Source organism: Sycon ciliatum, chromosome 11, assembly GCF_964019385.1.
Source record: "Sycon ciliatum chromosome 11, ocSycCili1.1, whole genome shotgun sequence".
Taxonomy (NCBI): domain Eukaryota; kingdom Metazoa; phylum Porifera; class Calcarea; order Leucosolenida; family Sycettidae; genus Sycon; species Sycon ciliatum.
This window is the reverse complement of record NC_088653.1, coordinates 26,673,244-26,701,175: the sequence shown is the minus strand read 5'-3', so window position 1 is coordinate 26,701,175 and position 27,932 is coordinate 26,673,244.

Below are 27,932 nucleotides of genomic sequence, written 5' to 3'. Positions count from 1 at the left end.
ACCCAATCTGGTGGTCTCCTGAATGCCAAGCATGTGTTGACAGAAAACAACAGGCGTGGAGGCGCCATCGGGCGTCCCCAGATGATGCTGCACTTCTTTCAATCTTCAAGGAGGCAGCAACTGCCGCAGTCGCCACTCTGCATCGAGTAAAGATGGCCCACATTGCGACAGTAAGGCGCAAGATCAGCGCTGGAGGTCTCTCCAGCCGAGAGTGGTGGACTACGATCAAACGTGCTGGTGGCCATAGCAGCCGTTCCTCGGAGATCCCGACCTTGACCCAGGCCAACAGTGTAGAAGTCAGGCAGAGCGCAGCGAAAGCTGAGGCTTTTGGAAAGTTCTTCTCGTCAAAGTGCAGTTTGGGTACGGATGACTTGCAGGCAGACGCGCTCCCACCAGTTCGTCGCCGCTCAGATGCGCAGCTCCACACAGTGCACTTCCAACCTTGTGCGGTCGAGCGCGAGCTCAGGAAGGTCTCCCCTGCAAAAGCCACAGGACCAGATGGCCTGCCTGGCCGAGTCTTGCAGGAGTGCATCAAGGAACTTTCAGTACCTGTGTCGAAAATGTTCGCCAAGTCCTTTCGGGCAGGACGCCAGCCTACCCTATGGAAGACTGCCATGGTTGTACCCGTCCACAAGAAGAAATCGAAATCTGATGTGAGCAACTACAGACCTATCTCACTCCTCCCCATCTTGTCCAAGGTGATGGAGGCTATCGTCAACCGTGCCCTCAGGAAATTCCTTGAGTCAAACAATGTCCTCTCCCAGAGCCAGTATGGGTTCCGCAGCAGACTTGGCACCCAGGATATCCTCACCCTATTGAATTCGCAGTGGGGCAGGGTGGCCGCAAGCGGTGGTGCAGTAAGGGTGATCGCAGTGGATGTGGCTGGTGCGTTTGACCGTGTCTCGCACACCGGAGTGCTCCACAAGGCAGATTGCTATGGCGTAGCTGGTCACCTGCTTGGCTGGCTCCGCGACTACTTGAGCAACCGGAACCTAACCGCAGCTGTTGGTGGGGAGCTATCTCAGCCCTACCCGGTGAGAGCTGGCGTCCCCCAGGGCAGCATCCTGGGACCGACACTGTTCATCCTGTACACAAATGACGCCGAGGACCATCTCCCTCCTGGAATGGACCTCGCAGCATATGCCGATGACACTACGCTCTTCAACTTCATCACCTCAAGAGTGTCCATACCTGGCAGCTCTGCTATCATGCAACAGGGTGTGGATGCACTGTCTCGCTGGGGCGTGGAGTGGAAGATCAAGTTTGAGCCCTCCAACACCCAAGCCATGACCATCGCACATCATCGCCAGCCTTGGCAGCTCCTGGGAACCACTTTCGACGCTACGCCAGTCAGCGAGGCAGGCCACCTGAAGCTCCTGGGCGTCACCTTTGACTCCCAGCTGACATATGCGCAGCACATCCGCACGATCCGCTCCAGAGCACAGCAACGCCTAGGCTTCCTGCGGAAGGCCTCTGCTATCCTAGAGCCCCTGGCCGACTCCGAGCCTACAATGGGTTTGTCCGACCTGTGCTGGAGTACTGTCCCCTGGTCTGGCTTGGTGCGCCACCCTCACACTTGGCCAAGCTAGACCAGATCCCGCGACGAGCCATCCACATCATCGGATCGGGCTCCTGGCTCCCTAGTCTATCTCTGCGGCGGACAGTGGCCCCGCTTGCATACTTGTACAAGCTATTCTGCCTAGATGCGGACAGCCCGCTAAAGAAGATCCTCCCCCCTGGTGCCCAACGTCGACCTCAGGACATACAGCCCACCCGCGTGTCTGCTCAGCCTACGCACCCACACCAGCTATCGACTAACCTGCCAGCACGCACCCGAAACAGCTGTCTTCGCGCATTTCCTGCCAGCGCTGTGCAGACATGGAATGCTCTGCCCCAAAGCATACTGCTGAGACCCCCACACATGACCACACTTACCTTGATGAACGCGCCTTGCAGGCGTACCTATCGGGGTACAAAAAGGCTGGAAAAATACTCAATATAGACTACGATCGGATCCGACCCGTTTTCTCGTGCCGACCTGTCCTCTACGGCGTACCGAAAAATCTATAAGAAAGACGAGCCACTTAGACCAATCCTGTCGATGATCAATGCTACCCAACACGAAATGGCCAAGTGGCTAGCCGAATTGCTAAAGCCAGTCCTGAACAAATATTCCACCCACACAACCAAGGATACCTTCGAGTTCGTGGATGATGTAGGGGAATTTGGTCGGCAGCAGGCAGAGAACTCTGGATCGCTGTTCCTGTGCTCTTTCGATGTAGTCAGCCTCTTTACAAACGTGCCTCTCAAGGAAACAATATCTATTGCATACAGTCGCTATACCATGATGATGAAATATCAGCCCCGCAAATACCCCAAGATCTTTTCAAGAAGCTGCTTTTCAAAGCCACATCAGACGTGCAGTTCAGTTTTAATGGTAATATTTACGCACAGTGGACGGAGTAGCCATGGGTTCACCCTTGGGCCCCGTGACACCCAACATCTTTGTTGGATATTTTGAGAACACAATTCCAGATAGTCATTGGCCCCAATTCTATAGGCGTTATGTGGATGACACATTCGCAGCATTTCACAACCGGAAACTGGCATTGGAATTCTCTGAGCGTTTAAATAATCTTCACCCAGCTCTCGAGTTTACAATGGAGGAGGAGAATAATGGAGAATTGCCGTTTCTTGATGTATTGATTAAGCATTCTTCCACAGAATTGCTCACCACAGTATATAGAAAGACGACGTTCACAGGTCTTTACACCTGCTGGGACTAGTTTTGTGACACTAGAAACAAAATTAATTTGATCAGAGCTAAAAACATCTGCTCACTATCAGTATTATCAGCTAAAATTGCTAAGCTAGAGGATATTCTGTGTTCTAACGGTTACCCACTCAAAGTACTCAAGCGAGTCATGACAAGCGTTCTTGAACCTAGCCCAGATATAGCTTCTGACAACCTTGTTGTTGTGTGTATACATATATATATATATATATATATATATATTTAAATAGAGATGTAGGCGAACAAAATTTATATACACACAACAACAAGGTTGTCAATTTCATAATACTAAAAGCTTTTCACCCATTTTCATCAGTAGTTACATGGGAATGAGCAAGAACGAAAACGAAGCCAGAATTTATACTGGGGGTAGAGAATCAGCAAGAATATTCTTACGCGCCTCAAGTTCACACTACACTACCATAAGAATGTATGGAGCAGTGGAAAAATGCGGGAAACAACACATGAGGGGAATGCAGTACCAGAACAAACACGTGATAAAGTTGTCAGTCCGGTTGCAGCTTGAACAGCCGTAGCACCTTGATGTGCTTCTTTTGTCGACACAGCTCTGGCCTCAAACTGCGAATGTACAGCGCCTCCAGTGTGAATCTGTGCGCGCTGTTCCGGGCTGGTGTGATCACACTGAAGCTGCTGTTGCGCTCCTGCGGGATGCATTCAGGTTGCGCCTGCAAATGCTTTGTGATGGCGCTATCACTTGTTGCCACACGTTTGTCAGGCGGCTTCTTGTACAGCTTGTCTGGGATATGCTGCTTGATCCTTTCCGAGAATCGCTGACATGTTTCACCAACGTACGTCCGCTCACAGCGACACGCATACTTATAAATAAAATTACTGTTTTCAAGAGTTGGTGAAACATCCTTCGCGATAGACCTGAATGCGGGTCTGGTTGTATAAATTACAATGGGGGATACTGTAGGATAGCAGTTCAAAATTGCAGCTTTAATCTTTTTGCGGAAGGCAATGCAATTTTGCCCTTTCCACGGCAATTTTGTGATAATACGCGTTGCAGATTCAAGTTGAGCAGAAGCTGTATCTGGGCTAGGTTCAAGAACGCTTGTCATGACTCGCTTGAGTACTTTGAGTGGGTAACCGTTAGAACACAGAATATCCTCTAGCTTAGCAATTTCAGCTGATAATAGTGATGCTGAGCAGATGTTTTTAGCTCTGAAAGTTAATGATCTGATCAAATTGATTTTGTTTCTAGTGTCACAAAACGAGTCCCAGCGGGTGTAAAGACCTGTGAACGTCGGCTTTCTATATACTGTGGTGAGCAATTCTGTGGAAGAATGCTTAATCAATACATCAAGAAACGGCAATTCTCCATTATTCTCCTCCTCCATTGTAAACTGGAGAGCTGGGTGAAGATTATTTAAACGCTCAGAGAATTCCAATGCCAGTTTCCGGTTGTGAAATGCTGCGAATGTGTCATCCACATAACGCCTATAGAATTGGGGCCAATGACTGTCTGGAACTGCTGGACTGCCTGCTGCTGGCCAAATTCCTTTACGTCATCCACGAACTCGAAAGTATCCTTAGTTGCGTGGGTGGAATATTTAATCAGGACTGGCTTTAGTAATTCAGCTAGCCACTTGGCCATTTCGTGTTGGGGAGCATTGATCATGGACAGGATTGGTCTAAGTGGCACGTCTTTCTTATGTATTTTCGGTACGCCATAGAGCACAGGTCGGCACGAGCCAACGGGTCGGATCCGGTCGTAATCTATATTGAGTATTTTTCCAGCCTTTTTGTATCGCAATAGGTATGCCTGCAAGGCGCGTTCATCCAGGTAAGTGCGGTCATGCGTTTCCGTCGGTCCCAAGAGTTGAAACTTCGATGCATCAGCCAGAATCGCATTCATCTTGTCATTGTAATCACTTCGCTGCATTATCACCACTCCATTCCCTTTGTCCGGCCTGCTGATTATTATATCTTTGTCGTTCTTTATTTTCCTGATGGCTGCCATATGCTTGTCGTTGAGGGGATAATCGGTTTTATCTGCTTTACTGTTACTAAACTCCTCTGCAAGATTCGCCAACGCTGCTTGGCACGTATCCCTCTTGGCATCACTCACTGGTACGCAGCGCTCCAGTTGATCATTTGTTAGTTCGAATTCTGCCTGCACAATCTCCTTGTCCATTCTGGAACTAGGGGGGACTCCAAACTTCAAGCCCCTGCACAGTACGTCTTTTTCAATATTAGTTAGCATAACTCCGGCCAAGTTGAGTAGGTGGGAGTGTTTCAATTCGCTTGAGCCCTTCTCATAGCGCACCTCCCTCCTGAGTGCATCTTCCAACTTACTTTTGATCCGGCATTGTAATCTTGAGGAGGTCTGGTTGATGAGCTTCGCGAACCTGAAGCGGTCCAGCACGCTGAGGCTCCGATTGACTTCGTGAAGAACACGACGGTACTCAAGGAGAAAATGTTCCAAGTCAGCGGTTGTCCTCTCCAGTTCGTCCTTGATAAAGGCGCGTTCGATTCTCCATGGCTTCTTGGCCTTGACTCTCTGCACCCGCTTCTTGATCGAGCGGGGCGCAACGCCGCACGTAAGGCAGTTCCGTAAAAAGTCTGCATTCTCACGACTACGGATGATCCGGCCTTTGCACTTTAAAACATAATTCAGGTCCTGAATTAGTCGGTGGTCCAGTCGCCGTTTTAAATATTTAAATAGAGATGTAGGCGAACAAAATTTATATACACACAACAACAAGGTTGTCAATTTCATAATACTAAAAGCTTTTCACCCATTTTCATCAGTAGTTACATGGGAATGAGCAAGAACGAAAACGAAGCCGGAATTTATACTGGGGGTAGAGAATCAGCAAGAATATTCTTACGCGCCTCAAGTTCACACTACACTACCATAAGAATGTATGGAGCAGTGGAAAAATGCGGGAAACAACACATGAGGGGAATGCAGTACCAGAACAAACACGTGATAAAGTTGTCAGTCCGGTTGCAGCTTGAACAGCCGTAGCACCTTGATGTGCTTCTTTTGTCGACACAGCTCTGGCCTCAAACTGCGAATGTACAGCGCCTCCAGTGTGAATCTGTGCGCGCTGTTCCGGGCTGGTGTGATCACACTGAAGCTGCTGTTGCGCTCCTGCGGGATGCATTCAGGTTGCGCCTGCAAATGCTTTGTGATGGCGCTATCACTTGTTGCCACACGTTTGTCTGAAATTGCTAAGCTAGAGGATATTCTGTGTTCTAACGGTTACCCACTCAAAGTACTCAAGCGAGTCATGACAAGCGTTCTTGAACCTAGCCCAGATACAGCTTCTGCTCAACTTGAATCTGCAACGCGTATTATCACAAAATTGCCGTGGAAAGGGCAAAATTGCATTGCCTTCCGCAAAAAGATTAAAGCTGCAATTTTGAACTGCTATCCTACAGTATCCCCCATTGTAATTTATACAACCAGACCCGCATTCAGGTCTATCGCGAAGGATGTTTCACCAACTCTTGAAAACAGTAATTTTATTTATAAGTATGCGTGTCGCTGTGAGCGGACGTACGTTGGTGAAACATGTCAGCGATTCTCGGAAAGGATCAAGCAGCATATCCCAGACAAGCTGTACAAGAAGCCGCCTGACAAACGTGTGGCAACAAGTGATAGCGCCATCACAAAGCATTTGCAGGCGCAACCTGAATGCATCCCGCAGGAGCGCAACAGCAGCTTCAGCGTGATCACACCAGCCCGGAACAGCGCGCACAGATTCACACTGGAGGCGCTGTACATTCGCAGTTTGAGGCCAGAGCTGCGTCGACAAAAGAAGCACATCAAGGTGCTACGGCTGTTCAAGCTGCAACCGGACTGACAACTTTATCACGTGTTTGTTCTGGTACTGCATTCCCCTCATGTGTTGTTTCCCGCATTTTTCCACTGCTCCATACATTCTTATGGTAGTGTAGTGTGAACTTGAGGCGCGTAAGAATATTCTTGCTGATTCTCTACCCCCAGTATAAATTCTGGCTTCGTTTTCGTTCTTGCTCATTCCCATGTAACTACTGATGAAAATGGGTGAAAAGCTTTTAGTATTATGAAATTGACAACCTTGTTGTTGTGTGTATATATATATATATATTGCCTGAAGAGTGCTTTTGCACGAAACTCAGAGTAGCAACACTGAGAAACTTGGAGATCCTTTGTGTCTGAGTGTATAACCCCGCTCTGTCTTAGGACATTGAGCACTTTTTTGCCGACGCAAGAAATACTTCTATTCTTCTATATATATATATATATATATATTTAAATAGAGACGTAGGCGAACAAAATTTATATACACACAACAACAAGGTTGTCAATTTCATAATACTAAAAGCTTTTCACCCATTTTCATCAGTAGTTACATGGGAATGAGCAAGAACGAAAACGAAGCCAGAATTTATACTGGGGGTAGAGAATCAGCAAGAATATTCTTACGCGCCTCAAGTTCACACTACACTACCATAAGAATGTATGGAGCGGTGGAAAAATGCGGGAAACAACACATGAGGGGAATGCAGTACCAGAACAAACACGTGATAAAGCTGTCAGAAAGGGCAAAATTGCATTGCCTTCCGCAAAAAGATTAAAGCTGCAATTTTGAACTGCTATCCTACAGTATCCCCCATTGTAATTTATACAACCAGGCCCGCATTCAGGTCTATCGCGAAGGATGTTTCACCAACTCTTGAAAATAGTAATTTTGTTTATAAGTATGCGTGTCGCTGTGAGCGAACGTACGTTGGTGAGACATGTCAGCGATTCTCGGAAAGGATCAAGCAGCATATCCCAGACAAGCTGTACAAGAAGCCGCCTGACAAACGTGTGGCAACAAGTGATAGCGCCATCACAAAGCATTTGCAGGCGCAACCTGAATGCATCCCGCAAGAACGCAACAGCAGCTTCAGTGTCATCACACCAGCCCGGAACAGCGCGCACAGATTCACACTGGAGGCGCTGTACATTCGTAGTTTGAGGCCAGAGCTGTGTCGACAAAAGAAGCACATCAAGGTGCTGCGGCTGTTCAAGCTGCAACCGGACTGACAGCTTTATCACGTGTTTGTTCTGGTACTGCATTCCCCTCATGTGTTGTTTCCCGCATTTTTCCACCGCTCCATACATTCTTATGGTAGTGTAGTGTGAACTTGAGGCGCGTAAGAATATTCTTGCTGATTCTCTACCCCCAGTATAAATTCCGGCTTCGTTTTCGTTCTTGCTCATTCCCATGTAACTACTGATGAAAATGGGTGAAAAGCTTTTAGTATTATGAAATTGACAACCTTGTTGTTGTGCGTATATATATATATATATATATATATATATGAGTTGGGGTGATCCCGTCCGTTGCGAATAGTGCTCAATAGTACGGGGTACTAGAGCCAATACACACTGCACGATCAGGTCCTCACCAGAGATACATCATCGTTCTTTGCAACTCTGAGTTTCATGAAATGAATCAATCATCAGGCAATAGAAACAAACTGATACAGGGCAACTAGATCACTACAGGTTATATACCCAGTCACACAGCAAGCGCGAAAGAAGGCACTAAGTTAGGGGTGAGAATATTCCGTGCTAAAAAGTAAAACAAAGAAGAAAGGAAAAAGCGAAACAGAAAACGAAAGATCATATGGTTCAACCCTCCCTTCAGCCGAAACGTGAAAACGAACGTCGCCGCCGGATTCCTGAGGCTCATTGACCGGCATTTCAGAAACAGCGAGCTAAAAAAGATATTCAATCACAACAACCTCAAAGTTAGCTACTCCTGCCTCCCCAACGTCGCAGCCAAAATCAGCAGCCACAACAAACAACACCTCACGGAAAAAAGCCCAGAAAAACCATGTAACTGCAGGAAAAAAGCGGAATGTCCGCTGGATGGCCACTGCCAAGCCACACAAATCGTCTATGAAGCCACCGTAGCCTGCCAGGAGGAACAAAAGGTGTACATCGGCTCGGCAGACACAACATTCAAGCTCCGGTACAACAATCACACTATGTCTTTCCGACACGAGAAACACCGGAAAAAGACCGCACTGTCGGAACACTTGTGGCAGAAGAAGGAAAACAAGGAAGAGTACCACCTTACCTGGCAGATAAAAGACAGGACCAGCTCCTACAACCCTGCAACAAAAAGATGCAAACTCTGCACAACTGAAAAGGCCAGAATCCTTATTGCTGATAAGACCCTGGCACTGAACAAGAGGAGCGAAGTCGTCGCAAAGTGCAGGCACGCAAACAAGTTCCGACTCGTGAACTTCCAAGGAGTCACCTAGAATGACCAATACGCCAAATGCAACGCCCTGCCTACGTATGAGCATCGCGTGAACAGCCTGCACACTCTGCCAATTCACACACCATACCCAACGCCATATCCAACACATGCACACAGTACAAGTACAGAGCCCTAAACATTGCCACTTGAAGCCTGCTTTTTTAGCACGGAATATTCTCACCCCTAACTTAGTGCCTTCTTTCGCGCTTGCTGTGTGACTGGGTATATAACCTGTAGTGATCTAGTTGCCCTGTATCAGTTTGTTTCTATTGCCTGATGATTGATTTATTTCATGAAACTCAGAGTTGCAAAGAACGATGATGTATCTCTGGTGAGGACCTGATCGTGCAGTGTATATATATATATATATATATTTAAATAGAGAGGTAGGCGAACAAAATTTATATACACACAACAACAAGGTTGTCAGTTTCATAATACTAAAAGCTTTTCACCCATTTTCATCAGTAGTTACATGGGAATGAGCAAGAACGAAAACGAAGCCAGAATTTATACTGGGGGTAGAGAATCAGTGTGAACTTGAGGCGCGTAAGAATATTCTTGCTGATTCTCTACCCCCAGTATAAATTCTGGCTTCGTTTTCGTTCTTGCTCATTCCCATGTAACTACTGATGAAAATGGGTGAAAAGCTTTTAGTATTATGAAACTGACAACCTTGTTGTTGTGTGTATATATATATATATATATATAGTTTGAGCACTCTGGCAAGGTACGTTCGGGCCTGATTGGAAATTTTTATTTCCATTGCTATCAGGTTCGGCCTCATTTCCTCTGTGCTGCGCTGACGAGTCCACAAAGGACGAAACAGTTCTGTCCGCAGATTGAGTATTTCGCTCCTGCTCTTGTAGCAGTTGAGCACTCTTGCGTGGGGTAGTGCCTTTGCTGTTTGCGTTATGCAGAGCTCACTGACTTGTCAGTTTGAGCACTCTGGCAAGGTACGTTCGGGCCTGATTGGAAATTTTTATTTCCATTGCTATCAGGTTCGGCCTCATTTCCTCTGTGCTGCGCTGACGAGTCCACAAAGGACGAAACAGTTCTGTCCGCAGATTGAGTATATATATATATACACACAACAACAAAGTTGTCAGTTTCATAACACTAAAAGCTTTTCACCCATTTTCATCAGTAGATACATGGGAATGAGCAAGAACGAAAACGAAGCCAGAATTTATACTGGGGGTAGAGAATCAGCAAGAATATTCTTACTTCTTACTTCTTGTTTGTTCTGGTACTGCATTCCCCTCATGTGTTGTTTCCCGCATTTTTCCACTGCTCCATACATTCTTATGGTAGTGTAGTGTGAACTTGAGGCGCGTAAGAATATTCTTGCTGATTCTCTACCCCCAGTATAAATTCTGGCTTCGTTTTCGTTCTTGCTCATTCCCATGTATCTACTGATGAAAATGGGTGAAAAGCTTTTAGTGTTATGAAACTGACAACCTTGTTGTTGTGTGTATACAAATTTTGTTCGCCTACGTCTCTATTTAAATATATATATATATATAGATTGAGTATGAGAGATTGAGTATATATATATATATATACCCAATGCTGTAGACAGCAAGCTGTTTCGGCCATAAAGGCCTCATCAGTACAGCTACGAGCTAAATAGGCCGAGCTACCAGCCATGGTGCAATGGAGGCACCACAGACATTAAGATAGCTCGTCGCTCTAGCGCCAGAGTGCTCAAACTACAAAAAGTAGCGGGCATTGCGCGATGCAGCAGCACTAGAGCAGCCTACTGAGAGTGCTCAACAAAGCGAAAGCCGAGGAGCGTGATACCCAATGCTGTAGACAGCAAGCTGTTTCGGCCATAAAGGCCTCATCAGTACAGCTACGAGCTAAATAGGCCGAGCTACCAGCCATGGTGCAAAGGAGGCACCACAGACATTAAGATAGCTCGTCGCTCTAGCTGTTTCGTTCTTTTTGAACTCATCAGCGCAGCACAGAGGAAATGAGGCCGAACCTGATAGCAATGGAAATAAAAATTTCCAATCAGGCCCGAACGTACCTTGCCAGAGTGCTCAAACTGACAAGTCAGTGAGCTCTGCATATATATTTATATATAAATAGAGACGTAGGCGAACAAAATTTGTATACACACAACAACAAGGTTGTCAGTTTCATAACACTAAAAGCTTTTCACCCATTTTCATCAGTAGATACATGGGAATGAGCAAGAACGAAAACGAAGCCAGAATTTATAATGGGGGTAGAGAATCAGCAAGAATATTCTTACGCGCCTCAAGTTCACACTACACTACCATAAGAATGTATGGAGCTGTGGAAAAATGCAGGAAACAACACATGAGGGGAATGCAGTACCAGAACAAACACGTGATAAAGTTTTCAGTCCGGTTGCAGCTTGAACAGCCGCACCACCTTGATGTGCTTCTTTTGTCGACACAGCTCTGGCCTCAAACTGCGAATGTACAGCGCCTCCAGTGTGAATCTGTGCGCGCTGTTCCGGGCTGGTGTGATGACACTGAAGCTGCCGTTGCGTTCTTGCGGGATGCATCCAGGTTGCGCCTGCAAATGCTTTGTGATGGCGCTATCACTTGTTGCCACACGTTTGTCAGGCGGCTTCTTGTACAGCTTGTCTGGGATATGCTGCTTGATCCTTTCCATATATGTATATAACCTAACCAGTTGATTATATGGGAAATATAAACATGTATATTGGTTTATATTTCCCATATAATCAACTGAGTAGGTTATATTATGCTTATACTGAGCTGATATACAAACTCCCCTCTCCCCCACAAGGGTAGAGATTGGAATTCCAACCCACAACCATGGCTTGACGAGTCTTCCTTTCACCAACCCAGTGCGGATCAAGTACAAGACTACCACTGACTCTGTGCAGTACATGCAGTGCAGTACCATCACACACTCTTTGTGACTTCAGTTTAGTACTGAAGTACTAGTTACATCGGAAGTAACAGCTATGCGCCAAGTAAGTTAGTTTGAACCTCACAGTGCTAGTGACCGTTACCGCGCGCAGATCTCACCGCGGGCTCTGTAAAAGAACCGTTTGCTCATTAGACTTTAGAGACATCATGGACATAGAGTTCGTCTCCTTTCCAAAGTAAGAGTAAAATGAATCAGCACGAGCCTGTTGAATCGACTCCCAAGCGTTTCTTCTGAGGACGACCACGAATCACGATGTCATTATTCAAGCAGCAGTTTCTAAGAACACTGGCAGTGCCACGGATTATGGCTGCGCATGTTCCGTCCGCTCTGCGAGGGACGCGGAAAGGAGAACATCGATTGGAAAACCATCAGTAGTGAAGTTCCGTCGCCCTGCTATCTGCATTTTATGTCCATGCAAAAACGCAGGAGGAGCGGCACGCGGGCCGGCCGCGGGGCTCTTCAGCCGCACTTGTCGAGTGCTGCGCTTGACAGACGGAGTGCTGAAACAGCGAAAGAAGGACAGCCTCGAACGTCAGGTGCAGCACATGGCACATGTTACAAAGGACGACGTTGTATTCTTCATCGTTGACGGGAAAGAGATCCTGAAGTTGGGACCGTCGTGCATGTCGAAAAACCATCAAGGCGGACTGCAGGTCACTAGTGTAATCCTAAAAAAAAAGGAGTTTATATACAAGTTTATACACCAGTTTATATACCAGTTTATATACCAGTTTATATTCTCGTCATCGAAGTACCTGTTATATGCAAAATACAAGTCTGGAGTGTTGTGTGGGGAGAGATGGGAGTTTGTATACAAGCTCAGTATGAATATATATATATATGAGTTCAAAAAGAACGAAATAGCATGCTGTCCGCAGATTGAGTATTTCGCTCCTGCCCTTGTAGCAGTTGAGCACTCTTGCGTGGGGTAGTGCCTTTGCTGTTTGCGTTATGCAGAGCTCACTGACTTGTCAGTTTGAGCACTCTGGCAAGGTACGTTCGGGCCTGATTGGAAATTTTTATTTCCATTGCTATCAGGTTCGGCCTCATTTTCTCTGTGCTGCGCTGATGAGTTCAAAAAGAACGAAACAGCATGCTGTCCGCAGATTGAGTATATATATATACTCAATCTGCGGACAGCATGCTGTTTTCGTTCTTTTTGAACTCATCAGCGCAGCACAGAGGAAATGAGGCCGAACCTGATAGCAATGGAAATAAAAATTTCCAATCAGGCCCGAACGTACCTTGCCAGAGTGCTCAAACTGACAAGTCAGTGAGCTCTGCATAACGCAAACAGCAAAGGCACTACCCCACGCAAGAGTGCTCAACTGCTACAAGAGCAGGAGCGAAATACTCAATCTGCGGACAGCATGCTGTTTCGTTCTATATTATATATATATTGAGTAATAGGCCGAAACAGCTTGCTGTCTACAGCATTGGGTATCAAGCTCCTGGGCTGTCGCCTTGTTGAGCGCTCTCAGTAGGCTGCTCTTAGTGCTGCTGCATCGCGCAATGCCCGCTACTTTTTGTAGTTTGAGCACTCTGGCGCTAGAGCGACGAGCTACCTTAATGTCTGTGGTGCCTCCTTTGCACCATGGCTGGAAGCTCGGCCTATTTAGCTCGTAGCTGTACTGATGAGGCCTTTATGGCTGAAACAGCTTGCTGTCTACAGCATTGGGTATGCATGTATGTATATACATGTCAACAAACAACTGATCCCTCGTAGTGTTTTGCTACTCTGACTTGTCAGTTTGAGCACTCTGGCAAGGTACGTTCGGGCCTGATTTAAATCTGGCTTTGGAAATTTTATTTTCATTGCTATCAGGTTCGGCAAACAATGGATCACTCGCAGTGTTTTGCTACTCTGAGTTTCATGCACTGTGTGCAATCATCAGGCAAACAATATTCAATGCAGACTGGTCACAGCATGATGGGATTTTAAGGTGGATACAGGCGGAAACAAGTGTATTGTCACTACATGTCTGGCTATGGTCGCAATTGGTTTATAAATTTTTGGAATATTTCTAAACAAAAAGAAAGTATCTTACCGTTCCTTCCGCACACGACAGGCTTAGGCTGAGCATCGCAAATTTTATCTTTCAGCAGGGATGGTTCACCAAGGTTCCCAGCTGAGCAATTAATGCCCGTGCCGTCCATGAAGAAATGAACCCCATTGTCTAGGATGAGAACTCCATCCAGCAGTCGGGTGTAGCTGGTGTTCTTTTGAGCATGGCCAATATTGGGCACTATCACCGGCTCACATGTTCTGAATTGCGGTGGGCTGACGAGGTGGCCACCTTCTGCCTGGCAGTACTTCTCGCCATGATGCCATGTTTGCCAATACTTAGTGACCAACACTTGGTAGCCTTTCGCACAATCCATCCACTTTACTGCAAGAACACAAAGAAGATTGGCCACCGTCCGTTATGCCAAATATGTGCAATGTGAGGAGATAGTGTGTGTGAGTGTGTGTGTATCCTTTTTCTGCACCTTGTCCTCACCCACATACTGAGGTATGGTGAGCCCATAATTAGGATCATTTCACACACACACACACACACACACACACACACACACACACACACACACACACACACACACACACACCCAAACACACACACACACACACACACACACACAAACACAAACATAATGATCCTTCGTCCTACTTCATCATCTTGTCATAGTTAACATTCTTAGTTCGCTGTGATGTCCAGCTTTTTTCTTCTGCACTGCGCTCACGTCCCCTTTCTTACGTTATTTCAAAACTTAGAACCTTGCAAGTTGGAAGGCTGTTGGTTTGCGCGTTCCAGATGTGATGCAGGTAAGCACCAGGTCGTTGAATGTCAGTATCACACCAGTCAGTTTTGTGCTAATTGTTGCACATTTTGACTCAACAGTATCCTGCTTGTAATCGTTAGTGTTGGACAAAACGGACCCTAACCGAAGCTGACTATTGTGCGACCTGGTTTTGCATGTTTTTTGCTCAAGGTTTTAGACATCCAAGTGAATTATTCGCGGGAAATAGAAGAGGTCGAATAACGGAGCTTTTCTGTGGTTTTCAGGTAAGGTCTTTAATTTTTGGACCGCTCAGCTTTGTGATCAGATATTTACATGTCATTCAAACACCATGATAGATTTTTTATGGCCGACCTCATTTGCTATAACTGCTGTGGTGGCTAGTGTGGTGACTGAGGTTGACCAAAGAGCACATGCTATCTACTCTCTTGGCAATATAGGATCAAAAAACATCTACAAATTCTTTCTTTCGGCACTTACGACTAGTGGGTTGTGTTGTGGCGAATACTTGAATGCGAGTGACCTTCATTTCTCCTTCTTCGGCAAAGGCGACATGGAAGGAATATTGTGAGCCACTTCTCAGGTTGGAGACATGGAAAATTCTTCTCCTTTCATTTCTGGCCATGAAAATGACCTTCTGATCCTTTCTGCTGCCAGTTCCGCCCATCAATCTCTGGTAGGTCACGGAAATTCTTTTCTGTCCAACTTTGTGCCTGTTGAGCAAGGAACTTGCTAACTGCGAAGACAAACCGGACCAGAAGCATACACACACCATACAGACATAGTTCAGATACCTGAGCAGGCTGTCGCTCATTCCCATCCTCGGCACAGCTGTCTTGCCTAGGACTGCAAACCAGTTTGAGCGTAACCGATGAAGAACTATAACAATTGTAATTTGAAGTAAAATGTCGAAGACAGGAGTACAAGTTTCACTGCATCCAGTTTATTAATGTGCCAAAGTGGAGGTAGCAATTGGAATTTGGAATTTCATTTGAGCGATACTTCGGTTTCCCTTGGACAATGGCTGTTATTAACCCTTGTGATTCTCTAAATTGTCAGGATCGAACGACCACATGGCACGAGGACAACTTTTTCTTCTTACAGTATATTTCACTTCGATCGACTAAAATATCTACTTCTAAGACCACCATCTGGTTATAGCGTGAAAATGACCAGCCGGGGAGATGTCCTATCTAGGACATCGCACTCTGATTGGTCACCTGTCCCAGGGTTGTCATGGAAGCATCGGTCGCACACACCAGGCCTTGACAGATTATGCCAATATGTTCGTGAAGTTATGCTTTTCGCATTGCTGAAAAAATTGCAGAATTATGTTATTTTTATGCTAAAAGTTATCATAATTATTATGCTGCATTATCACATATGCTGCTAATGTATAATGGTTTTGTGCCAAATAACAGGGGAATTTTTTTGTAGAGGGCGTTGTACTGTAGTAGCAAAAGTTCAACGGGGTCAACGCACCGTCCGACCTAGCTACGACCGTCACTGATTGTAGTGGACTGGACATGTTATCAAGGGAGTCGTAAACCTACGACTTCCTGGTGCATATACTTTTACTTGTACTTGTAGAACATGTACAACAGTATGGAATTTGATGCGAACAGGCAGATTATTCCAATTTTATGCGATTCGTATGCAATTTGCCTCGAATTATGCGATTATTCGATTATGGTAGGAATTATGCGAAAAATTATGCTAGCATAATCTGTCAAGGCCTAGCGCACATGCGATAAAAAGAAGTGGTCCGTGAGCATTTCTGAATGTATGTGGAGGATGCACGATCATAATGACTAATGGCGATGGATTTCTTTCCGAATTGGTCAAGTTTGAGGCAGTAGGCGGAGAACATCAGAGATCGGCAGGGATTGAGGTAGTGTATATTCGATTCGCCATCGAATACTCGACCGAATGGCCGTTTTCGTTTGGGGATTACATGTATGGTTTCTCGTAGCCACGCGGCGCTTCTTTGGAAACGATTGGTTGGAATGTTTCTTCACGCCCCGTGTGTTCATTTCGCCCCAAACCTGGCCATGCAGAGGAGGAAGATGAGGCAGCAGGCGCTATGCCCGTAAATTACTGCCTGGATCATATTATCTGGCCATAGCTTGCTGTTGGCGTTTTTGATTTCTTGGATACGACACCTCTTGGCTAAAACTGGACCTTGGACGGTCTTTCTTGGACATCAACCCAGAACGTGCCCCATTGGGCGTCGTGGTTATGGACGTATCGCCATCGCTTTCAGCCAGACCCTTCTGCTGCCTGAAACAAATGGTGAAAGGAAAAACTTCATCGAAGCAGCAGCTACTGCTCTGCTGAAAGTGCGAACACACATTGCTTCGCCAATCCTCTTGTGCACTTGCAATTTGAATGCAACCAAAGCGATTCGCTTGCCAGTTCCTTTGTCCAGGCATACTCCTCAATGAGGAAAGTACAATTCGTGAAGGCAAGAGGCAAGATACGAATCTCGACTCGCTTGCGGCAAGCCGCCAGGAGAACGACAACTTTTGAGAAGAAAGGCCTTCGCTGCGTTTGTTTTGAGTGCGACATGTTCATCTTCCTTGGATCGCGACACACATTTTTGAGTCACGTGTCACGATTACTATGGGAACAGCATATGCTGGGTTGCGTGATGTCCAAACTAGGACATCTCCATGGCAAGACTGATGACAGCGTATATGAGAAAAGCATACACATACAAAATACAACTACAGCGCACACAGCAAATGGCAATTAGCGCATGTAGCGTATACCACACCGTAAACATCAGCGGTATGGCGGAGTCGAGATACAACTGCATTGAAACGAACACAATGTCACAAGCGAGAAGGCCTTTCACACTTGAGAACTTGTGGTTTCATAACAATGGCTCATTCTATGAGACCAGCTGGACCAGTGCAGCAAGCCGGCGAAAGCATCCAGCATACGGCTTGCACTCTCCGTCGATGTCTATCCGCCATGATCAGCATTTCTAGGTTTGAATTAACCCACATGCATGCACACATACACACAATAGATAAAACATGCATTTGCACAAATATCCAGATGCATACATTATAGCTTCTGCTGAGGCTTGTGCAGAAGCTATATGAATGCAAGGATATAAAACAATTTAGTCTCTTATGTTTTTTCGACCTGAGCAAAGCATTCGCCACTGTCTGGACAAGCGGTCTCCTCCATAAGCTAGCAACGTTGGCGTAACCGGAGTAAGTCAGCATTGGCTCACCAGCTATCTCACTGAACGTTGACAGAGTGTCCGAATTGGACGTGCCCTGTCCGCCCCTCTAACAGTCCACTCTGGAGTGTCCCAGGGCTCTATCTTGGGGCCTCTGTTGGTCAATGTACATATATACGATGCCACTGTTTCGGACCAAGAAATACCCCTGACTGGATATAGTGTAACACGCAGAGACCGTAGTGGTCGAGTAGGAGGAGGAGTTTGCATATACTGGAAGTCATGTCTTCCGGTAAAACCAAGAGACGACATAACAACTGATGGTGTGGAAAGTTGCTGGTGTGAAGTCGCTTGCAAACCCCGCAGTTGTCCTGTGGGAACGATCTACCGCCCTCCATCTGAACCTGTGGGCTAAATATTTGACCGTGACTATTCAGCATGGTCTACACCATACAGCTATTTTTGAAGTGACTTTTCTAGCCAGTGAATCCCTATTTTTGGTCTTTTTCATTTCTTTCCCGCACACACATCACACCACATACTCCGGAACACACACACACACACACACACACACACACACACACACACACACACACACACACACACACCTGAGACATCAGACATGAACATCGCGGAAGCGATGATAGCGAAAAGCTATGTTAGACATAGCAGTTTGTGCTGGGATTACACCATTCAACAGCTTGCAAGGCTAATGAATTGACCGCCCCTAATTTAGCCGGACTTCCGCCACACAGCTGATTGAAGTGGCTTTTTCTGGCCAGTTAATCCCTATTTCTCATTTTTCATTTTTCACACACGCCACACCACATACTGCGGCATACACTGGTTGTTGGTAACCAACCACACACACATACATACACACAAAAAAACACATACACACACGCACACTCACACATACACACACACATGCACACACACGCACACGCGCACGAACACGCACACATACACACACACACAAACACACACACACGTGTACGCATGCACACACATACAATGCTGACACAAGTACACGAAGCAAATGAAATACAAGGTAGTGGGGTTTGCCATAGTTTTTTTCAATTTTGTCAGATCAATTTTCCGAGACTCTGCATCAAACGACACCATGGATAACATTGAGCCAAGAACTATTATAATAAACCAGAAGAGATACCTATTCACAAGTAGACAAATAAATGTGCAGATGCCCGGCAATGGCAATTGGCCGAGTCACAGCAATGTAGTTGATGCTTATGGTGACGTGACGTCATGGAAACCGCTTTGCCACGGGTCAGGGCAACCCTGCTCGTGAGCTCATTAAGAAGTTAGTTGTTTGTCCCAGGATTCCTTGTGTTGTCAGAGAGTGCGAGTCGGACACGCAGAGCTAGAGGCGAACAGAAGATGGCGCAGTGAACAGTTTTATGTATGTACTTGGTCCGGCTCATTGCAATTGTCGCTTATCGATTGCCACTAAGGCCTCGGGAACACTACGACAAGTTTGAAGCTGGACGCAGTGTCAAGCCGCAGCACTTGACGCAGACGAGGGGTCACATAGTGTTTTTGTTTTTTTGCAGCTCATGACTCCCGCGGCCTGACGCATTTGACTACGTCACAAAATCACCAGGGAAACTCAATGACGACACGGATTTCCACGGACACCGGCCTTTTGCTTATGCAAAAAAATTGTCGGACAAAGTTTTCAAATTTTTCAGTGATTTTTGATTACAAGAAGACGAAAGGTCCACGCGTGCATGATCGTTGTTGTTTCATTCCGAATTTGAAGCCATTTTCAGTTGTAGTGTCATGGATCAGGCAAGAAAAGTCCGCATCGCAGCTGTGTTTCTCCTGACTTCGTCATACTGGTTGTCCTTTTTGGGGCTCTTGACACAACACTCATAAGTCAACAGGCTCCAGTTGGATGATGACCCACTCAAACAACTGGTCCTTTCTCGATATCATTTTCTTCTCAGAAAACGCCTCACTCTTCCGCCAGGTTCGGAGCAGAGCAGCCTCGGCCTCGTAGGTCCACGGACTCATCTCGAAAAAAAAGAGAGGGAACAAAACAAACCTTGAAGAGACGAATGTCGAATGACTGCTCAACTCAAGCAACTGTCTTGAGACTATTATTTTACTTGAAAGACACTGTTTTTCCACCAAGCGTCACTCCCATCAGCGGCAACGCAGCCGGTTTCCCCATGTCAAACTTCCTGCGGTTGCGTCCGTTGACATGGAAAAGCTCATGATTCTGATGCTGACGCAGCATTTTTGCCGTAGTGCGACCGAGGCCTAAGAACAGGAGTTTTGTTGCCGCTCTGTGAAATTTTCAACAGGCATAGTGAGGAAGCATGATACATGAATACTCTCTGCCAGAAGAAAAAATTCAGCCATGGAATCAGGTAAAGCGAGTCATAGAAGGGAAGCAAGGTAAGCAAAATGCACGAAATAAATCAGCGAAGGTGCGTGTTCTTGCACTCATACTCTTACAGGTCCAGAGTTCATTCAACTCTCCATCACTCGAGCTGCCGCCGTTACATGAGCTGAAACTAAATTGCTGGTGTCTAGCTGCTGGCATAGACTGGTAGAGTGTCTCAGAGTATATCTTGCTTTCTCAGTCGTATGGTAGCAATGGGAAAGGAACAGTTGTGTCTGTCACTTCGGTGCTTGAAGGAACCGTGGGCAGCGTGACCTGTGTGTCACCACAGTGTGTCTCAACAGAGCCTTCGAATGAGGCATACAGGACTCTCCAGACAGCTGTCATACACTCCACTGGATACGCTGACCACGACTATTGTAATGCTGCTGTCAGGTCCACAAAGGAACAAAGGAACAACCAAAACTCCCCTCGCATGCGCACACCGCATAGAAAACACCTTTCTTCTTTAGCATGACGCTCATACTCCTCTGCCGTGCACGCGTGCCTGTCACGCTCTCCAAGATGTCAGTTGCCCCTGCTACAGTTCCGGTCTTCGGGTTGCTGCGCTTGGCAACAAAGACAGTATTTGTAGTAGTTTGAACCTACCAAGAAACGTGGTGTACTGTCCGCAAACTAGGCTCCCTCCTGGGTGACACCGAAGATGCTGCTCGGAGGCGTCAACTGGCCGCCGCTGCCTTCAACTCACTCCTCAAGATCTGGACCCGGAGGCACCAGATCAGTGAAGGTCTTCGGCTGAGGCTCTACAACGCCAACGTCATCCCAGTCCTTACCTACAAGTGCGGCACTTGGGGCCTACCGATGTCGGAGATCGCGCGAATGGATTCGTTCCACAGGACCCAGCTAAGGAGCATCATTGACATGCGATACCCTAAACGAATTAGCAATGACACTCTGTATAAGCGCTGCGGAGCTGTCCCCATCAGCGAGATGATCACAAGGCAGCGCTACAGTCTCGCTGGCCATATCTTTCGTTTGCCCCAACTGCTCCTCCACAGTTGGCAGTGGATATGTATCTTCGCTTGGCCAACGACGAGGGCACTGAACGCTTCAGGGGTCGGACCTCGGACGACTTTGGTAACGGTTTTGCAGACGGAACTGTCATCATGGCATTGACTTACCCTCCACCAGCCGCTAGATGGTGACGCAGTCCGCACAATGGCAGCGGACCGACAGGCATGGCGTGGAGCCCGCCCCACCTAACAGGACTGATTCTCGTGATCCACGTGATTTCGCCAGACATGTTGTTTGCATATTATTTTATACTTTGGATGAAGTTTTCTATTTGTCCTATTGGTATTGTTCCTAATGGCTTTTGTTGACGTCACTTCTGTCATTTCATTGTATAGTATTACTCTTCAGACATCAATCCTGAATGGCATAAGCGAAAGTGGCACCCCCGCCGTCTACGCGGACATGCTTTTAATAATAATAATAATATTGAACCTACGTGTAGCACCTCGTCGGTGATGGGCAAGAAAAAGCGACAATCAGCCAGCATGGCGTCCTTCAGTGACCACATTCATGCAGATCCGCCACCAGCGAGGCTTCAGCCTATCCTCCAGCAAATGCAGGACGACAGCCGTGGACGGGAGAAGGCATTGCTGGCAAAATTGTCAGGCCACCCGCGACATGATCCGGCGTTGTCTTCCGTTGACATGGACGAGCGTGTTTCCAGCACCCCGATAGATTTTTCTGGATTGCCTCGCCCGGAGCACGAAGCCCCAGGGCGCATGACGGAGGAATTGGTTGCCAGTGCTGTCAGTGTCGGACGGGCGACCAATGCCAAGCCCCGTCCTGAGTTAGACTCCAGAATCTCCCTCCAAGATTTCTCTGGCTGGCGAACCCGGTCGGATGATTATATCACCCTAATCTGATTGGATAAACTGAGTATCCGGGAGCAGTTGGCCCACTTGCATACATGACTGACCAGCAACATGCGTGCCACTCTGGAGCACGCTATTGACATAGGCTCGTGAGCGTCTGTCACCGATGTGCTGGACGTCATTCACGACTTTCTCAGGAGCCAGCGCAACGTGGCCCTGGACCAAACAAAAATTTGCAGAGCGTCGGCAATAGGCAGGCGAGTCGTTCGACGACTTCGTCGTGACCCTAAAGGCCATTGCAGAGAATGCTGATCTTTGTTATCACTGTTTTGGAGCAGCAGATGGTCACCAGGATCATGTGTGGGGTGCGTTGTTTGGAGACGCGCCGTAAGTTGCTGTCTGTCCACCCATTTCCCTCATTAAAATCCGTCATTGATATCTGCCGTTCGTGGGAGGCAGCCGTCAAGGACAACGCCATATTGTCCACCTCAAAGGCACCGGAGATCATGGTCCAGGCAGCAAAGGCTGAGGTGGCACCCCAAACCAAGTGTCGTTACTGCGGAGGCACCCTGCACGGTGTCGCTAGGAAATGTGGTAGGCGCAAGACGTAGAGGCGGAAGACGTAGTAGTACGTGTAACACATGCGGGGTGAAAGGACATTACGCGCGGGTGTGAGAGAAGACATCCACAGCATCGGCACACTCCTCCAAATCGGAAGCTCGGTCAGAACGCATTATGGAAGCAGCACATCACCGCACAGCATGTGCCCTCAGGATCTGAGTGCAGCTGGGCAGTATATTGCACAAGGAAGATTACGGCACAGGTTTGGCAAATCCTGACATGGGGCGGATGCCTGCATCATGGGTCACTCCTTGTTAGAGTTTCTTACTGTCCACCCAAAATGAGGTGCGCCCTGTTTAGGCTACCCAGATCATCGCTGCCAACGAATCCGACCTGACATGCATTGGCACTCTTTCCCTCGCCATACCCTACGGCGACAGGCTGGCTCCATGTACGGTATTTGTGTGCAGCAACCATGATGGCATGCTCCTCTCCTGGGAAGTCTGTCGGCAGTTGCAGATAATCGTGGAGGATTACCCGAACCCCATCCAGATTACGCAAGTGGAAACTCCGAATATCTGCGCGACTGACGGCGATGCACAGGTGCAGCAACTCACGGATATCTCCTCGCTGGGACGACGCATTCCGGACACGCACTCAGAGTCAGATTGAGCCCGTATCCGTAGTCAGCTAATTGCTCACTTTTCATCTGTATTTACATCTGAGGACACTCTGCAGACCATGGCCGGCCAACCTATGCGCATTCATGTGCAAGAGGACGCTATCCCGGCCTGCGTTCACAAGGCTTAGCTGGACACCGTGGTACGGCAAGGTGTGATAACGCCACTGGGAGACGCGCCGACTGATTGGTGCCACCTCCTCGTTCTGGCCCCGAAATCCAACGGTGTCCTGCGCATCTGCATCGATTTGACTAAGCCTAGGGGTTCGCGACGGTTAGCGCCATGTTGGATTTCTTAATTTTTTCTTAAAATAATGCCATTCGGAGTGGAAAATGGGACAAGATCATGCACAATCGAGTAAGCAGTTTGACCATGATTTCGCAGCGCGTGCTCGAGTCGAGACAAGATTTGAGGAAGAAGCTCAACCACTACTGCACTAGTGGAGTTCCAGATTTGTTTTGACATCGGCGGTTTTTGGATAGCTTGGTTCCCCTGCCGATGTGTCGTGAAGATGAAGACGCGAGAGAGTAATCTGTCAGTCACCCACGACACGGCCTCGCATTCTGCGACTCCCGCGAAGAGGTCGTTCAGTGCCCCTCTTCAAGGTCGACGAATCGTTCATCTCAGGTATCTGGCTGCGGGATTGTCTGCGTGCCAGAATGCTGGATGTGGCAAACCTCTTGCGCTCATTGATTGCGTTGAAGAGAGGAGGTACAGCCTGGGCAGCGTACTAGTCATCATCAGTCCGTGTCAGCAGTGTGGGATAGATAATTTTATGCTCAACACCCTGGCCTCCGTGCTTCCACAAGCAACACCAAAGCTGCTTTGGGTAAGTGTGTTTTTCAATCTCATAAGATTTATTCATGATAATTATTTGCGAGTCATTTCCACCCTATGGCTATGGAAAATCCTGAAAAAATTCCATGAACTCGTTGTTGTCTGACCATGTCTGCATCTATTATGCTCTTAATTGCACTAATAAAATTGCTTACTCCACGCCGACTCTATAAAAATTCAAAGTTTAATTTTTTTCGTCTTTTTGTTCTTCTCCAGGAAATGACGACCTGGATCCCATCGTCAACCAAAGTGTACATTTATCAGTGTTGGTATCATCTTAGTCAATACCTCGAACAGTCTGTGTAATTTGATGTCATATTTTCTGTCCTATCTGGTGTTATGGACAATTTCTCATAAATTTTCGAATTTTGCGATATCGTGTGTTATCAAGGAAAATTGTGTTTTTGGCAAGACCTATTCAGGCAATTGAAAATCTGATGTTACTAAGCGAAAATATAAGGCTGTACCTATTCAAACCAGATGTCAGATTGGGCTGATGTTGAAATTAAATTTTTGGGCCTAACTGTCCCCAACCCTCTTAACTGTCACTTGTCTTGGGCGTACTACCCACTCAAAATAACGAAGGAAGCCGTATCTGACATTCCCTGCGGGGCCAGATACTTCACTACCCTGGATGCAACGCACGGCTACTGGCAAATACCACTGGCGGAAGACTGGCAGCATCTGACAGCCTGCATCACCCCTTGGGGGCGGTAACAGTTCTTGTGTGCACCCATGGACCTGTCCTCAACTGACGATGAGTATTGTCGGCGGGGAGACATTGCATTGGCAGGCATTGGCAATCTGCAGAAGGTCGTAGACGACATTCTCGGTCATGACACAACGTTTTCGGCACACATCGAATGCATCTGGAACATTCTCACGCGCTGCAAGAAGCAGGGTATCACCCTCAATGCGTCATGGTAGCCTTTGATCGGGTGCAGCATGAACGACTCGTCTCTGAGTTGCACTCCCTTGGTATCTCATCTAGTGCTCTACAATGGTTTTGTAGCTATCTGACTGAGAGAAGTCAACAAGTTCGAATTGCAAACTCAGTCTCCTCGTCAGTGCATTGTTCCCGTGGTGTGCCACAGGGCAGTGTACTTGGTCCCTTGCTGTTTGTTCTATACACGCGCCACTTAGATGCCATCCTGCCTGAACAAGTCATCCACCAAGAGTTTGCGGATGACATCATATTAGAGTTCTCCGACAGCGATCTCAACACTGTGTGCCGACAGCTTAGTGCAGCTGCCACTTCTGTATCACGTTGGCTTGCTGAAATTGGGCTGTTGCTCAATGCGAAGAAGACGCAAGTCATGGTCATCCAGCCACGTGGACAGGGAGCTGCCATTCCTGATGTATTCTGTGGTCAGGACGCACTCAAGGTTACCCCTACTGCCAAGTACCTTGGGGTGGTCATTGATTGCGAACTGTCATGGAAGCAGCATGTGGACAACGTGACTAAGCGAACTGCCCAGACCATTGGTCAGCTCTGGCGCCATGGACGTGCTCTAACTTTATCAGCCAGACGGTCGTGGTTCATTAGCATGATCAGCAGCCATCTCTGCTATGCGTCTACGGCTTTCAATCCTTGCCTCACAGTGCAGTTGTTGGATCGCTTGGTCAAGATTTTCAAATCCGGAATTCGCGCCGTTTTCCAGATGCCTTCTACCACCCCATCATCCCCTCTTCTCTGTCGACTTGATCTTCTTACTCTTACTCAGATATATCAGCAAAAAATATTATTTTTTGTTCACAGATGTCTTGGTGCTGAAATGATCAGTAGTCTTTTCAGCACTTTCTTTGATTTAGTCAATGGTCGTGCCACTCGGGGTCAGGCTTCACGTCTGCTTTGTGTCCCGTTTTTGCCTGGTCCTTCCGGTCGATCCACTGTTCAGTTCATTGGTAGTGTGTACTGGAACTGCCTGCCGCCTGATGTCCGCTCCATCACAATTCCTTCTGCATTTAAGAAAGCAATTACAAGCGGTATCTTAAACTCTCTTACCCTCTCCTAAGATCTCAAAGACGCACAACTGTCAACATTCCCTCAACCCTGCAACCTTTGCATCCGTTGCATTATTTTCATGAAAAACCCATCAAATACCAATTCGTTACTTGTAGTACTCCCTCATTGATTTGTTTCCGTCTTCTCTTTGTGCCTTGTTCATGATTGTATTTTCCTCTTCCTCCTTTTCTTATATCACCACCTTCATCATTTTGCGAGAACTGTGGCAATACACCCAGTGAGAAGGCAGATTTTGCCTGTGCTTACGGTGAAGTAAAATAAAGCTAAACAAACAAACAATGCTAACAAGTTCACATTTGCTCAAGAGCAAGTTCACTAAGTGGGCTACGTTATCCCTCGCTTCGGCATAGCAGCGGAGCCAGGCCAGCTCAAGGCAATTCGTGAGCTCCCCTCACCCACTAATATCTCCGAGCTACGCACGTTCATGGGAATGTTCAACCAGCTCGGCCACTGCTCAAGTAGCATCAGCAGCACCGTGGCCTGCTACGCTCACTCCTTAGCACCAAGTCGGTCTTCCAGTGGCTTCCGGAGCATGAGACCGCCTTTGAAACAGGAAGACACGACACTTGTGCACTGCAACTCCAACTCAACCATGGCGCACCTCGATTCCGTTTCAGTGAGGAATCGGGACCCGCATTGCACATTAGTTTTCTGCTCAGTTTTCTGCTCTGCTTTCTGCTCAGTTTTCTGCTCAGTTTTGGTGGATACTCTGGTCCCCAGTGGTCATTCTGTTAAAAAAATTGCCGCAGCAATCACACTCATTCGCATACTGCTTAGTATACAATAGGGACAAGACGAGAAAGAGTGCACACGAAGGGGACAGATGACGGTGCAGCCGCATGTACACAGCGTTCAAAGACAGCACAGCAGCGTGTACCACAGGTCAGCAGCATATACGAAAAAGGGACGCAAACGCAGCCGCATGTACGACAAAGAGCTACACATGCAGCCACATGCACAACACTAGCATCCCGAGGAAAGGACGAATCAAGTGAATAGACAAAAATATGCACACACTCTTGAACGCAATGCTTGTCCTGGCCCCTAGCTTGCTATTGCATGACCTGACTGCCTTTTGTCTTGCGAGTGTCTGGTATAAACTACTGGTACCCCTGGCGTGATCAGCGAGTTCTCACCATGCCTCGCAGTGCCATGGCAACTAAACTAGCTTCTTACTTGCAAATGGAACGTGACTGCAGTCGTTCCGACATCCAACACAGTGACAATTTCTGTAGAGGAGGGGAGGTACACAGAGAAAGAACTTTATGCAAGAAGTTAATCTTCCGAAACTGTTACAAAACCACAACGGTTCTCAAGTGTGAAAGGCCTTCTCGCTTATGCCATTGTATTCGTTTCAATGTTGTATCTCGACTCTGCCGTACCGCTGATGTTTACTGCATGGTATATGCTATATGCGCTATGTGCGATTTACTGTATACGCTGTCATGTCATGTTATATGTGTATACTTTTTGGATATACTTCGTTTTTCATGCTATAAATAATTCGCGGTCTTATACATATTTGAACAAACGGCGAGGAGACAACAATTTGATAACCGCAATCAGTAATACAAGCTGG